At 47.1% G+C, this 14660-nt stretch overlaps 1 protein-coding gene and 1 long non-coding RNA gene across 2 annotated transcripts in view; both read right to left on the reverse strand.

Annotated features, from left to right (window-relative positions):
• LOC119435957 (zinc finger protein ush) overlaps positions 1 to 14660 on the reverse strand; it is a 364337-nt gene that overhangs the window by 150611 nt on the left and 199066 nt on the right. The window lies entirely within an intron of this gene.
• Positions 11474 to 13095, reverse strand: LOC125947747 (uncharacterized). The gene is made up of 2 exons (XR_007468476.1): positions 12633 to 13095; positions 11474 to 11607 (listed from the first exon to the last, which is right to left on the reverse strand). It is a non-coding gene; the product is annotated as an uncharacterized LOC125947747 (long non-coding RNA).

Below are 14660 nucleotides of genomic sequence, written 5' to 3' on the forward strand. Positions count from 1 at the left end.
ATTTTTTTTTTTTTTTTTCTTGCCCACCGCTGGCGCCGTTTGTTCACATTTCCTCGGCAGCCTCGCGGAGAGTCGTTTCGACACGGTATGGCGCCGAACAGCAATTCGGTCCCCTCCGCGAAATACACCCCCTCAAACGCACCACCCTCCAAGCCTTGTTCGGCGTGAATGACCGCTCATGCTCATGCATGTAAACGAGGAGACGTGAACAGGATGAAACAGGCTCAAGCACGGCAGCAGAAACGGGGTTGTAAGGTCCGTATCGCGCACAGTGCCGTAGCGTACTCGCAGCGATAAAGACGGAGCAAGTTATGTTCAGTCTTGAGTTCCTTCTTTGGCATTTGTTATACATAAATATCGCGGAATTCAATCAACTAACTATATCCCAGCTTTCTGCCTTAACTATCGCACACCGGGCCTAGTTTTTTTTTTTTTTTTTTTTTTTTTTGAGATAGTCTCTGCTTAACTCTCTCCTACAACGAACGACTGGTGCACCTGACTACCAAATTCTCAGTAAAAAGTGATCTGTGTGAGGAACAAATGTGAGCGCGACGTTAAGCGCCGCGCACGTTCGTGCAATCGCTGAGGTCACTTGGCACGCATAGCCGAGGTCGAAACAGCGAAGGGGCCCGTACTGACCTCCTTATCATGCACACCAATTTTACCAAGTGCCCCTGCTAAAGAACGCTTTTGAGAGCGTACTTCTGCATTATTGCGATAGTATCCTAGAGTTGCTGCAGCTACGAAGGTGACCTCTGCGTAAACGACATCTGCCATCGAACATTACAGCAGCAGACAATGGCAACACTTATGGCTAGACATCGCGACGCAAAGTTATGTGTTGATACGGCAGCAGATTGGGTGTTGCGAACTCTGTCCCGCTCCTCTGCGACGGGAATTCCAAACGCGGCACCTCTCGTCCCCATGTCGCAGTCGCGTGGTTGACTGCCGGGTGGCAGTTATGCGGTAAACGACAAATAACTGAAAGGCACGCTTGCTCGAGTATGTCGTCGTAAATTTGGAACAGAATACAAAAAAAAAAAAACGGAACCGTATCTTTTATCAGTAAAGAGAGAGCTATGATAGGCCCCATATTTCAGCCACACACGGTATGCCGAGAAGAATAGCTGCACGATAGAACCACGCTGCATGTGACCAGCGGAGGAGAGACTATTCACTGTGTGTGAACTTGCAAATGATTGTTGGAAAAAAGTTTTTTTTTTTTCAAATTCATGTTTGTATATCATTCAGTTTACTGTCATCATTTTGTTTGCTTGCATGTTCAATTATGTGGTGCACGTTTAAAAAAAAAGTGAAAAGGAAAAGAAGTAAATGAAAACTTGCGATAAAGTGCTTCAAACAGGTACGGTTATGCGCGCGCTGGCATGAATTCACCGATTGTAGAGAGAGGCTTGTGACTTAGTGGCGATATCGAGTAGAACGTAATAATAAAAGTTGCTGTGTCCTTAAACGAGGCACCGTTCGTTTACTCAGTTTTGTAACAGCAAAGAGCGCCATGATTGCGAAATTTACGGAAACCAGCTGCGTTTGTTTCGACTACGCAATATATATATATATATACAAAGGCAGATGAACATTTTATCAGTATTCTAAGATCAATAGTCGTAACTCATGAAAAGAATTAAGCGCTGCCTTTTGCTTATCTAAGCATGCAAATATACAAAAAGCAAGCAAACAAGACCCCACATTGCAACGCTCGTGTAAATCCAAGTTCGCTGTATACAGTTGCATCCGTTAGCGTCGCTAACGCTTATCCCTTAGCCAGAAAGGCGCCCGATCGTAATTCTACGCGCGTTTATGAAGCCCCCTTCTGGTAAAGCCTACTTTTATATATTCGAACGCCGACACTGCGGATATCACACGCGCGAGGAGCTGAACCGCGCGAATCGTGCGCCCAATTTTCCCAAGCGGCGCCCAAGACAACGAGCGAGGTAGCGGTTTTTTCCTCGCGCGCACTGCAACCCGGACGCACTTTCTTGAACAGTCGGCTTCGACGAAATTACAGCCGCCCCGAAACTGAAGAGCGTGAAGCCTCGTAGCACGCTAACCCGACTCTCCATTGTTGTTTAGTTTCCTCACTACCGTGTATACGCCACCCGTGTGGACCGAAAAGCGTGCGCGGGCCTCTTGCACGTTTCATTGCGATTGGCTGAGGGCAGCGCCATCGAAGCCCCTTCGGAAGACCGAGAAAAAAACAAAAAAAACGAATGAAACTCTTTCGCACGCCTATAGGCGCGTGCGCCGTGAGAGGTATCAGAGCAGCAACATTAATATGCAGCGGCACACTGCCGGATCTTGAGGTATCGCCCGAATGTTCATGACTGTTGGAAGAGCCGAGAAAAGTCGTTCCCCCCCCCCCCCCCCCGCCACCACTGCACCCTCCGTGGTCGACACGGATCAGCGGAGTTGAGTACCGCGATGCCCACCGGTTCGCAATTAGACCCGCGGCATGCTCGGGGATGCGGAACCCATGCCGCGCTGTCTATTGTTCAATAAATTGGCCTCACTTCGTGCAACCGTATTTCCGGAGCGTTAATTTTATGGTTACACTTATGAGGCACACCCCTAAGGCACGCGCACGTAAAAGCATTCGCGCGTGCACGCGGACGAGCCCGTATGCGGATGGGAATAAAAGAGCCGACAGAACGTGAGGCACGGAAACGCTCCCATATACGTCCGTTACGGAGCGCGAACGCTGAAACGTCAATGCATTTCGCCACAAACGTGCGTTTGCACCATTCTGCACCAGTAACATTATTTTTGTAGTATATAGAATAAAAACGCACCTGGGAGCCGTTTTTCAGGGGCGACATCCTGTTTCGAAGAAAACGAAGCGCTCACTCAAAAATAATATCTTTGTGTCACAGACTATTAGTAATTTAGTTTTTATATACCTTGTAAACGTACATTAAAGAGATCTAATTACTAAATAACGTATCCATCAGCACGCACTATATATATACATATATATATATATATATATATATATATATATATATAATGAAGAAATATAAATTAAAGTGTAAGAGAGAACGCGTACGTGGCGCGTTCAGGTGAAGTGTGTGTGTGTGAGAGAGAGAGAAAGAGTGAGGAAGGGTGAGTAGGCTTCACTGCAACCAACATGGGAAAGCCAGCTTACAAAGGCCAAGCTTACACAGATCCCTTTGAAGTCGGCTTCACTTTTAAACGCAAGTGCATTGACGTAATAGTTCAGCGGAAACCCGCTAGGTGGAGAGAAGTAATTAAAGGGGAAATGAGACATCCGCCCAAAGTGCATTGCTGGGAAGGCATTTAAACAGGAGCAGTTTAACCCGTCTTATATCACAATGTGAAGGCCCTAGGACCTTTTTTTATTACTTTATTAATTGTTTGCTGTTGTCCCGAGGCGCGCGCGTCCACAATTTAGAAAGGCTAGGTTTTCAACATTCCCCTCAATATTGCCTAGAACCAAAATACAACCAAACACCATCAGAATTGGAGGGCCCTTAAGCTCCGCCTTTAAGAGGGGAACGCGATAGCATTCAAAGATCCCCGGCTACTTAACAGGCCTTTTTTCTCGTATATTCAAATTACAATCCGACGCTATCACGCCTGTAGGTTGTGGTTTCGTACTTTACGATTTTTCTGACGGATTTTACTTTGATAAATTCAATTTTTGTTCACTAACGCCTTGCGCCACGGGAAGGGGGGGGGGGGGGGGGCTGTTTGGTCGGGGTGGTTCGGCATGATTCTTGCCGCCAAACGCCGATGCTTAACGCCAACGCCGGATTTTCTGCGACACGGGGCCCTTAACGCTATCGCGTTAATACAATATGTGGTAGACGTAGTGTACACAGAATCTACACAGGGATGTACACCATATACAATGTAGTCGTCAAGTGATATAAGCAAGAAGGAAAAACGAAGAAAACAAATGTTTGTAGTTTGTACTAATTACATCCTTCGTCATACTGGTAAATATGGCTAGTGACACCCAAATGGTTATCAGTTGATCAAGGTGGTTCCACTCCTGACTGCACGCGAAAACAATTAATATTTGAAAGGTAATTGTGGCTACAAACTCAGTCAAGGTGTAAGGATGTTGACGTGATGCACGAGAATGTGAAAATTAGATATATTTTGATGAGTTAATCTTGAACTGGTTAGGAATGTATTGATCCAAAATTTTTACGTGAGCTTGCTTCGCTCTGGTTGATAGCACGGCAAGCCCTGACTGAGCTAAATGGTTGGTGGGACAATCATGAATGGATGAATGAATGAATGAATGTTATGGTGAATCTTATGGCTTTTCTCTGGACGCATTCCAGCTTAGTCCTCTTAGTTACTTTTTGCGGAAACCAAGCGATGTTAGCGTACTCTAAAATTGGTCAGAAAAAGGTCGTGATTCATGATTCGAAACATCTGGTGAAAGCCACGTCTCAGTAACGGCAATTAAGTCTGGGTCATGCTCAATTAACAGGCTTTCTAGTATTTCGACCTTGTTTAATATACTTCGAGCGTTTACGGTTAACATTGCTATTACTTTGATTGGATTTGCCTTCGGGTATAGTTGGCCTGTTTCTGTCTGGAGATTTTTTTTTTGTAGTGGTGCTCGTTCCCTTCTGTTTTCGTCTGAGATGAACGGGCGATCATTCATGTATAGCTTATCGAATCGAATGAAATGGTGACTTTCCCTTGTTTTTCGCGGTTTGATATAGCGCTCGCATAGCTTTTTTCAGATGTCGCTAATTTACTTGCTGAAGTCTTCTCGTATGGAAATACCGGTTTTCTTGAGCTTGCACCCATTTTTTAAAATATTGCTGTTTTTCTCCTTCAATCTAGAAGCTTAAAGATGACTGGCCTTGTCTAGCTTTCTGCAGGCCTACTCAAGCGATGTACTCACTCTATATGGCAACAGGCTCGGACCAAGAGTGTCCTGGATAATGCCTTCAACCTCTGGCAACTATGAGTTTTGACCTTCTGTTGTGGTTTTCTAGGTCACCAACTCTGTTATGTATCTTCCTCAGGTCTAGAGTTAACATCAATTCGAATAGAACTTAAGGAGGCGAACCATACGTAATTTCTGCCACAAGCGTCATGTTACGGTATGTACTATCGACCAAAACAGTTTACGGACCACGGCATCTCAGAAAACACAAAATATCCGAGCAGCCTTCAAAAGTAGCCAGTAAAACCGTACATCACAATGTTGTTCGCATATACCACTAGAGGCTGGAAATGGGAATACCAGGCTGCGTTTTGAGGCTGCGGAGATATTCAGCTTTTTGTCAGATCCCTTGGTCCGTAAACTTTTTTGGTCGATAGTACGTATATAACATGGCGTCTGGCGCTGAAGTTAAGTATATATTGTCCTTGTAAATTTTACTACCATCGATTAACCACACTCCGGATCTGACAAAAGGTAACCGTAAAATAGATTCGAGTGCCTGTTGCCATTATTTAAATAGCTCTGGTTACGCTTAATTTTCAATATGTGCACCTAAATTAAATTTATTTTGCTTAAAGTACAGCCTATAACAGCTTCGCTGCAAAACTGTATCCTGCGTGAGTTGGAAGAACGCCGCGAAGATGGTGCAGAATAGGTTGGTCGCGTTACCACGAGTATCTTAATAAACTCTTACGCTTCACCGCAGGACCACACGCGAAACATCACGCATGTAATGTTTAAAACCAGCGAGCAGGTTCTTTTGACTCCGAATTCTGAAAATGCAAGAGCTGCTCCTATTCGGTTATGCCGATGTAAGAAAAACCAAAATGCATAACTGACTAATTAACAAAAATTGACTAATTCAGTTTTCAACCAATTATCTAATGGCACATATTGCAATTTTCGAAATTGCAAGGCGGATCCAATTGCAAGGCAATTTCAATTCGCAAGGCGGATCCCACTTGGAACGAATTCTCAGAATGACACCAGTTTCGAGATACTAATTCTCGAACTTTGAAAACAAATACATTGGCGGTCCAGTTACTTTCTTGCTTCACTGCATAAAACGGCGTTTTGTAAAAAGGTAAGTGGAACGACAGTGCGTTTCTCCCCCAGTTTGATGGCACATATCTCGAAAATGGTGTCATCCAGATAATTATTTTTGATTGGATATACATTCTAGTCTCACCGGCTACAATTTGTAAATTGCAATAGGTTTAATATACTTCGAGCGTTATATACTTCGAGCCGTAAGTGAATTCGTTAAAAACGTAATTAGTGAATTTTTGGTAATTAGTCGATTACGCGTTTCGATTTCACGTCCGAGCAACGTCCGCCTCTTCGAGTGGACCATCTCAAGGACTTGAATTGTGCTATCTGTCACAGGCAAGTTATAAAAATTGCTTAAAGCCTTCGCACAAACACCCGGTATACACATATAGAAACAATATCAATTCGCATCTATCATGACTCGCGGCACGGCGTTACGACCGGCGCTCTCGTTTGAAGAACAACTACCGAACAGGCAGCAATCCGAAAGCAAGAACCGCTAGACCACCACAGCTCCGTACGTGTCACCACGTTGTTTAGAGCAGCTCTGTAAAGGACGAAGTAAAACGAGCAAATTCGTCTTCGCAACGCGCACCGAAGGGGCCTTCGCAGCGGCGATCCAAAAAAGAACGCGGGATAAGTACGCCAATTAAAGTGGCATAGAGCGAACAAAAAGAGAACAAAATGAAATGGCCCGGCCGAGTCGATCGGGGGGGGGGGGGGGGGGGGGACGAGATGTTTGTATAAGAGCGGGGGCCCATTCGCTCGCACCTTGCACGGCTCCGTGGAAGACGTGTGCCGCGCAGTGCAAACGAGTTAGTATGTATACACGTATCAGAGCCGTATCAGAATCCGGTTTCAGCGAACGCGCGCCGTCAAACCGGAGAAGTGTCGCGATTCGGCCCGATGGGAGAAGGGCCGCCGCCGCCGGGCGAGTCGGAGAGCCGCGAAAGAAAGCCACTGCTCGATGCGGGACGCGCTGAATGAGCCGCTATCAGCAGAAACGCGATTCGAGCCACCTAAGCGATTACGCGCACACACGCTGGCAGCATCTTTCGGGCGGAGGCGGCGATTGGAAAAAGGCTTCGCCGCGCCTCGGGCGGAACTTGAGTCGCAGAAGTGAGCGAACACTGACACGGCCTTTCAATTGTCGAAGTACACTATACTGGCAGCTGCGAGCTGTTGCTTTCGGGCGGCGAAAGCTGACTAAAGTCGCTGTGCTTAGCAGCAGTAGCACTCGTTACGCCGTCTGGTAAAGCTTATTGTGTTTGGTAGCACACCTTTTCCTAATGTACAACAGTGTACTAGCCTAATTCGTGCATACGCGAATTAGGGTGGTATACTCCGCATATTGACACTATCGCGCACCTTTCCTTTCTCTTTTATTTATTGATGTATCTTGAGTGCATTGCAGCTATAGCGAGTTCCACGTCGAAAGCTGGCACAGCGGCTATGGCGTTGCGCGGCTGAGCTCGAGGTCACGGGTTCGAACACGGCCGCATTTAGCTGTGGAACGGAACGCAAAAAAAAAAAAAAAAAAAAAAAAAAAAAAAAAAAAAAAAAACATGCGCTGACATATATAGGCGCACGTCAAAATTACCCCGGATCGCTCCATCGATCGCTGCCGTATAAGTTTGTTGGTCAGATAGTACTTTCGTGACACTCTATATCGAAACGCATTTGGTTTTCTACCGATCTTGATTAAGCGCTATCGTCATTTTCGTCATTAATTGACATACTTTTTTTGTTTTTGCACGTCTGCCGTGAATTCACCATTGCTCCAAGAACGCGTTGAACTGGGCCTTATAAACCGACTAATCGCGGCTCTGGAGCGCAGTGATTGGCCCCAATATGAATCGAGTTGACGTAATTTTCGTTTGACGAACCCCCCCGCGCAGGTGCGTGGATTCAACTGCGACGGAGCGCTTCCGAACGGTGTCCGCGCCCACGGTTCAGTGTATGCATGACCGTTGCCTCTGGCCACGGAGCCGCTGATCATGGCGTTGCATCGCGGAACAAAGCTATACGAGGGAAGCAGCAACAGTGCTAGCAGCGTCTGCATGCGACCGGGTTTCACGCACGACGGGCATTCTTCTACATGGGGGCTCGAAAGACGCAAGGTGAACAGCGGCTCAGGCGGTGGCGACGAGACAATGGTTGCACAGGGCAGGCGCACAAACACGTGCGAGGCGCGCGTTATATCAGCGCCGGCGATCGCGCGATCGGCGGGACAGCGCCAGCGAACGCTGGCGCTTCCCGAAAAACGACGGCGTTGATTAGGCCGGCGGCCACCTTGGGCTGTCTGCGAGCACAATGGCAGCCGCCCACCACCGTTCGGGCATCCCAAGGTTAGAGGCGGGCGTGCACGGACGCGCGAGCGCGCTTTTGAGCGCCTGTAGCCGGAAGACAAAGCCCGAGCGCCTACGCCTTACGCGATTTTTTTTTTTATTTTACGGATTCTTAGGTGGAGGTCAGCTGCAACGCTGTCGATCGGAAAAGAAGTGATTAACGTTTCGGATCAATTTCGGCCGCCAACGACAGGCCTCCGTCGCGCCTCGACATTTCGTTCTACGCTGCGCCTTCCGCAATTCGTCGAGCGCGCCGGCCCTAGTGAGAAGACGGCGTCCATACACATGCAAAGCAACCAAAGCAAATACGTGCGACATAAAAGTGTTTTTCCGAGCGTGAAAGAAGCCCGCGAATGCACGCAAAAGTGCCGCGCGACTGGCCGCTCGAGGCACTTAAATTTCCCGCGCTCAGGTGGCTGCACATTGGGCCTCTTCGATTATCCGTTCCTGACAGTCCCGGACTGCCCGAGACAGTGCTTTCAGCCAATGAGCGTTGCGTACGCAGTCTTTCGGACAGTCCGGGACTGTCAGAGACGGATAATCGAAGAGGCCCATTGATTCCGCTTTCTTAAACCCCCCTCTCCCAGAGACGCCATCGACGCGCTGTCAGCTCAGCTGTAAAACCAGTAAAACGACAAAGAAGCCTATAGTATACACGCAGGCTTCGTGGCGGAGCGTTCTGAGCGTTGTGCGCACGCGCACTAGCGCTCCCGGAGAGCAGCTGTGTGAAAACTGTTAGAATGCACCGTCCTGAGCGGAGCAGACCGTAAGCGATCTCTTAAATGTGTCCAATTTGCACACAGACGCTCAGCGGGAGCGCTATATATGCACTATCGCTCATGCCGCCGAGCCGATTGAGCGCATAGCGTGACGGTGGCTTGGCAGTGTGGCTTCTTTGTGGTTTCGTCCCCAAGTTGAGTGCGTGTCGCTCGCGTCTCTGGGAGATTCGCTATGACTCACTTATTAAATATGCGAAACCAACGCAGTTGTCTGCAGCGCCTTATAGCGCGTGACATGGGAGCGGAGCTGACGGTGAGCCACGCTCATAAAACTGCCTAATAAAAGGGACGGTGGGTGGACGAAAAGTGGCGAATGGAAATTGTTCTAATCAGAGTCGCGTTCTTAGATGTCAAGAACTTACACGCAAAGTTCTGTGTCCTTGCTTTCCTTATTGTCAATCCTACGGCATTCCCTTCACGTATCTTTGTGGCTAGCTTTACATCTTGCCGCGACACGTGATTGTAGCAGGTGCCTGAACAGTGTTAGACAAAACCTGAAAGGGAAATCATTGAAATGCCCGTCACTGTTTTCTTTTTCTGTATCACAATATTTCTTTCTGCTTGCGCGTATGACAATCAATTATTGTGGAACACCGGCGTCAAATGGTGCCGTCAATTATACCGATGCCATAAGTCAATCAACGTAGAACTGGCGACCTTCATAAGTTTATTTTAGTCGGCGTGTTCCTGGTCGTCAACGTTATTTATCGCCCTGTAGCACCACTTTCGAGATATGTGACCTTAAAAAGTGCTGCGAAGATGACAGTTTCCCAAAAATGTGTTTTAATAGTTCGGGACAATATTGATTGGAACGCCGAGGCATATCCTTTAGCAGATTTTGGGGACAGATATCTAGAAAGTGTTGCTAGTCTTTCCGCTAAGCAGACATGACTTTACTGCCCCTCGGCTTCAAGTTTGCTATTAAAACACGTGCCCTAAAGCTAGTAATTAAAAATTATTGAACATATTTTAGTTTTAGAACCAAGTTAGCTTAGAATTTTAGAACCAAGAATATGTTACCGTACCAACTTGCCCAACCATATTGCAGTATATTTTAGTTACTTAGCGAAGTTATCGGTGAAAATTTTCTTGCTGCTAACGTCCGCCCATTCACGTAGCATATCTGCAAGAACGGCAGGGGCGTAGATGTGAAATTTTTTTTATAAGTATCTAACATAAAAAGAAACACCTGCGGTGCTATGCAGGATGACCCGAGTGCGGCAATATTCGGGATCTCCGCTTGCTCTGGCGACGCCGACGCCCTCGGATGAACGAGCTAACGGTATCAAGACATAAAATTCAACCCTCGGTACTCCTCCAGTTTCATTGTCTTATAATTATCTAGATTCACCCTTCATGGGCTGCTGAAAAAGGACTCACGTGGCCAAACCGTCGGTGGCTTCTTTTATTTGTTTATCGCTCCACCCAGTGCATTAGCTGTGCAAGTAAGTTATAGCAAAAAAAAAAATGTTATCTTTTAACATATTCTAAAGAAAGGGTTGGCGTGAGAATGCGCCACGTCTGGGCCGGTATTTTGTAGCGATGCCTTTAAAGTAATAATGACTTTTCGCGCTTATCGCGCTTTGTCAGTGCTCAGAGCGACGGTCCGCTCGCGTTATCAACGGGATCAGCCGGCCGTGAACGGTGGATGATAAGACTATTCTAAAATAAGTCATAAGGCATCGCTACAAAATCGCGGCCCTGCAGTCTGCACCGTTCGCATTCGACGGTGGATAGACAGATTATGTCCGAACGAGGAGACACGCCCGTGACGCTCTCCAGAAAGGCGTGGCAAGCGGCTTTCGCCGAATCTGTACATAGATAGCGGGACAGTCACGGTATTGCGATATTGCGTTGATAACAACAAACGGCGCTGGCGCGTAACATTGCCGAGTTATCTGCGTTTGAAACGAGGAAGCGGTGTGCGCCTGGTGCGCTCGTGTTGATATGCGCGGTTTTATCTCGACATCTTGTTGTCTGCTGCTTTCACGTGTTCAGCGCTGTCTTTGCTCACTGACTGCCGTCGAGCAAACTCAGGCGAACCATAGAGAAAGGAATTCAACAAGAGGGGACACTCCCATAGGGCCCAGCGGCCGAATTGACTGCAGCGTGCCAAGCGGTCGGTGTAAATCACTTACATCACTTCCGGTTTCGGTTTTGGGCGCGCGTATTTTGAACGCAAGCTAGCACGCCGGCTGCGCCCCACCCCCTCCCCTCCCTTTTTTTTTTTTTTTTTTTTGCTCTTCGTGCAGAATCGGTTTATTATTTAGTAAAAATGATTGCGAACGATCTCGTAAAGTCCCATCGAATCTGTGCCACGTGCAATTCCACAAAGTAGACGCAAGGCCTTTTGTGCAATGAGGAAATATTTATTTTGCTCTATATAAAAGCTCGTTCCGCGCTTTTTGTGCGTTCATCCAACGTTGTGACACCAGCAGGTAAGGCAGTAGTTCCTGTATGAAGCTCCACCGGACGGCACCAGCTGAAAAAAAAAAGTAAATTACAAGCATGTCACATTTGCAAGCACGTAACAGCATGTTACAAGCATGAGTCATTTTGGTATTTAGACATAGGTATATTGCGTGTAGAGACGAAACGTGCGAAAGCGGTGAATGGGCGGCATTACAAACAAAAGCAATTCGCTTTTACATACATGGCGTAGAAAATACCCGACTCATCCCAAACATATATGAAAACATCTGATTTCAAAGCGTTCCCCAATTTCCGGGCATTATTTCCTGCACTTTGGCAGCACAAATACACTGGCGACTTCGCGTTTCCAAAACTTGGCCTCGGGCGACGCGACGGTACGCTACATACATAGAGACGAACGCAACAGGCACTCAAGACAAATGCGTGGGTGCAATGCCCTTTTTCAGTCCTTTAGAAGACGGAATTTTCGAATTACAAGTTTCTGATATGTTCGTCGGCGTTATCTTTCGCGTGTTCTGCCGGCGTCAGCAGCACACCCCATGTTATCACTCTTGGCAATCGCCCATCGCGTTTTCAACAGGCGTGAGTACCGAAAGAAGGTATATGTTGTTGCGGAGCCACAAAAAACGTCACAGACTTGTCCCTCTAAGATTCATTACACGCCAAACTAACTTTATCACCATGGCCGAGCTGCTTATCGCTAACTGCGTCACAGCGCGCTGTGCGGCCAGCGTGCCTCAAAAGTACCCCAGAAAGTAACGAAATTACTTTTCAGTAATGTCTGGCGTCAGAGAAAGCGGCACAAACTTCTCCTAGCAAGATGCACTAGACTACACACCACGGCTGAGTTTTCGCTAACTGCGACACGGCGCCCTGTGCGGCCAGTGTGGCTCAAAAACCGAAATAAGTTACAATAGTCCCATAGGAAGCATCGGAAACATGTCTCAGCACGATTCATTAACTCAAATTAACTGCGCCAGGATGGCCGAGCTGTTTTTCGCTAACTGCGTCTTAAGTCTCGGTCCCGTGCCGTAAGCCTAATTGCGTAGTAGACTGTGGAACAAGATTTCTCACCTTGCCGTAGTCCAATAGTGCAGTGGTGTCTTGTCCCAGTGCAGAAGGAACGCCAGAATACACCGAGAGCCCAATAAACCAGGTTACATTTAAAAAAGAAAAAAAGAAGGAGATAGACGGGTCGCCGCGCGCGAGCGCTCAAACGCGCTCGCAGCCATCCTCGCTGGCTTCGGGGGAGTGTCTGGCGGATGACGCATGTACTGGCGCGTCATTGACCTGTGGCTAGGTAAGGCAAGGAACATAAGTCGCAAAGCTTGAGTTCATTTATACGCAAAACGTTTTAGTTTTCGCGGCAAAGAATTAAAAAAATAAATCAATGCCTGTTAACTTAAGTTCACTTTCTTTTTTTTTTTTCGATGCTCGCGGCAGCTAACGTTCGGTGTCAAAAGTATAGCGTGACGTATGGTGACGTGTTTCCTGTTGCCAGTTTTTGCCGAGTGTCCCCTCTTGTTGAATTTCTTTCTCTATGGGCGAACGATGAACTCGGGGCATCCTGCAACACTCCAGGGCCCGTGTACATAAAAACGTACTTACGCTAGAATTGTTCGTAAAAGCAAATTCCGGCCAATCCTTTTCGTGGAAATATTGTTAGCGAAGGCTGCTGGTCAATAAAAAAGAGCATTTACAAACGAAAAGCTTTGCGAATTGAGCACCACTGCTCTAACTGACAAAGCTTTTCGTTCGTAAGTGCACTGCCACAGTCGGCGTGCACTAACGCTCTCGCAAGACGACAACGACGCAAGAGAGCCACATGCAGCGGCTCACTTGTGCAGGTGAGCACTGGCATCCGAGTCCCCTTTTCTTCTTCTTAGAAGAAAATGTATTAGCTTCTACCTATAATTTAGTAAGGGTTCGTCACAATTCAATATTCACTACCTTGTTAGTGGCTGCAGTAAGTAAATGTAATGGTAATTACATTTTCTAACTAGGAAAGGTAGTAACCGTTACTAATGCTGCTCACTGGCTCCCTATACAAAAGTTGGCAACCATTTCTAGCACGACTGCATTATCGTTATTAGCAGTATAGTGGGGTCATTTATAAGAGAGAGAGAGAGAGAGAAACGGGGTGGGAAAGGCAGGAAGGTTAACCCGAAAATATTCTAGTTTGCTACCCTGCACTGGGGGAAGGGGAAATGAAAGCAGTCACGAAAAAAATAAGAATTGAAAAAATAAGAGGAGGTTGGAAACATCCGTGAGAACTATAGTCTGTCAGAGAGTCCACTCGAACACAAAAACTTCAAGAGTGACTTAACTGACTTCTTGTGTGACGAGTGTATAGGCCGGCGTTCCAGGACTGTCAGCTCCAAAAGCGGCCGGCCGTCAAGACGCGCCAGCGCGTTCGCAAGTGACTGCCTGTGTGCGCTGTATCGGGGACAATGACAAAGTACGTGTTCGATATAGTTTCCATATAGTTTCCTTGTTGCCGCAGTGGTCACACGCAGCACCATCCTCCCATCCGATGCGGAAAGCAAACGACTTCGTAAATGAGACGCCAAGCCACAATCGACGAAGTACCGTTGTTTCGGGTCGGGATAGATATAACAAACTACGGGCAAGACGACGTGATGGCCTTTAAATTTCCATGCACCTGTAGATGCCTTCCGTTAGTAAATACCGAGTAGAAAGTTAATAACGGTTTACAGTATGTGTCAGGTAGTAACGTCTTCCGTCACTAACTCTTCACAAATTTATTATTCTTTTTTTAAGAGTGTAGGAGAGAATGCGGCTCGGGGAGAAGTTCACGATAAGTCTGACCCTTCACTGTAGAGGATTTGCGAACATGCAGAAGACCTTCACGTCATGCGCATGTCTGTGAAAGCGCGGCCGATTCTACTGTGGATAAAGGACGTCTCTGTGAGTACGCACTCGAGAGTGCTTTTTACACCACTTCATCGCCAGCGCATGCCTCGCTGTCATGTTCTCTATTACTCGCTTAGCGCGTCTATATATATACCTCATCGGCCAGTGTAGAGTGGCAAACCAAATTTCACACGTTAAAGGGACCCAAAGAGAAAAATGATAACTTCA

Source organism: Dermacentor silvarum, chromosome 1, assembly GCF_013339745.2.
Source record: "Dermacentor silvarum isolate Dsil-2018 chromosome 1, BIME_Dsil_1.4, whole genome shotgun sequence".
NCBI classification, from domain to species: domain Eukaryota; kingdom Metazoa; phylum Arthropoda; class Arachnida; order Ixodida; family Ixodidae; genus Dermacentor; species Dermacentor silvarum.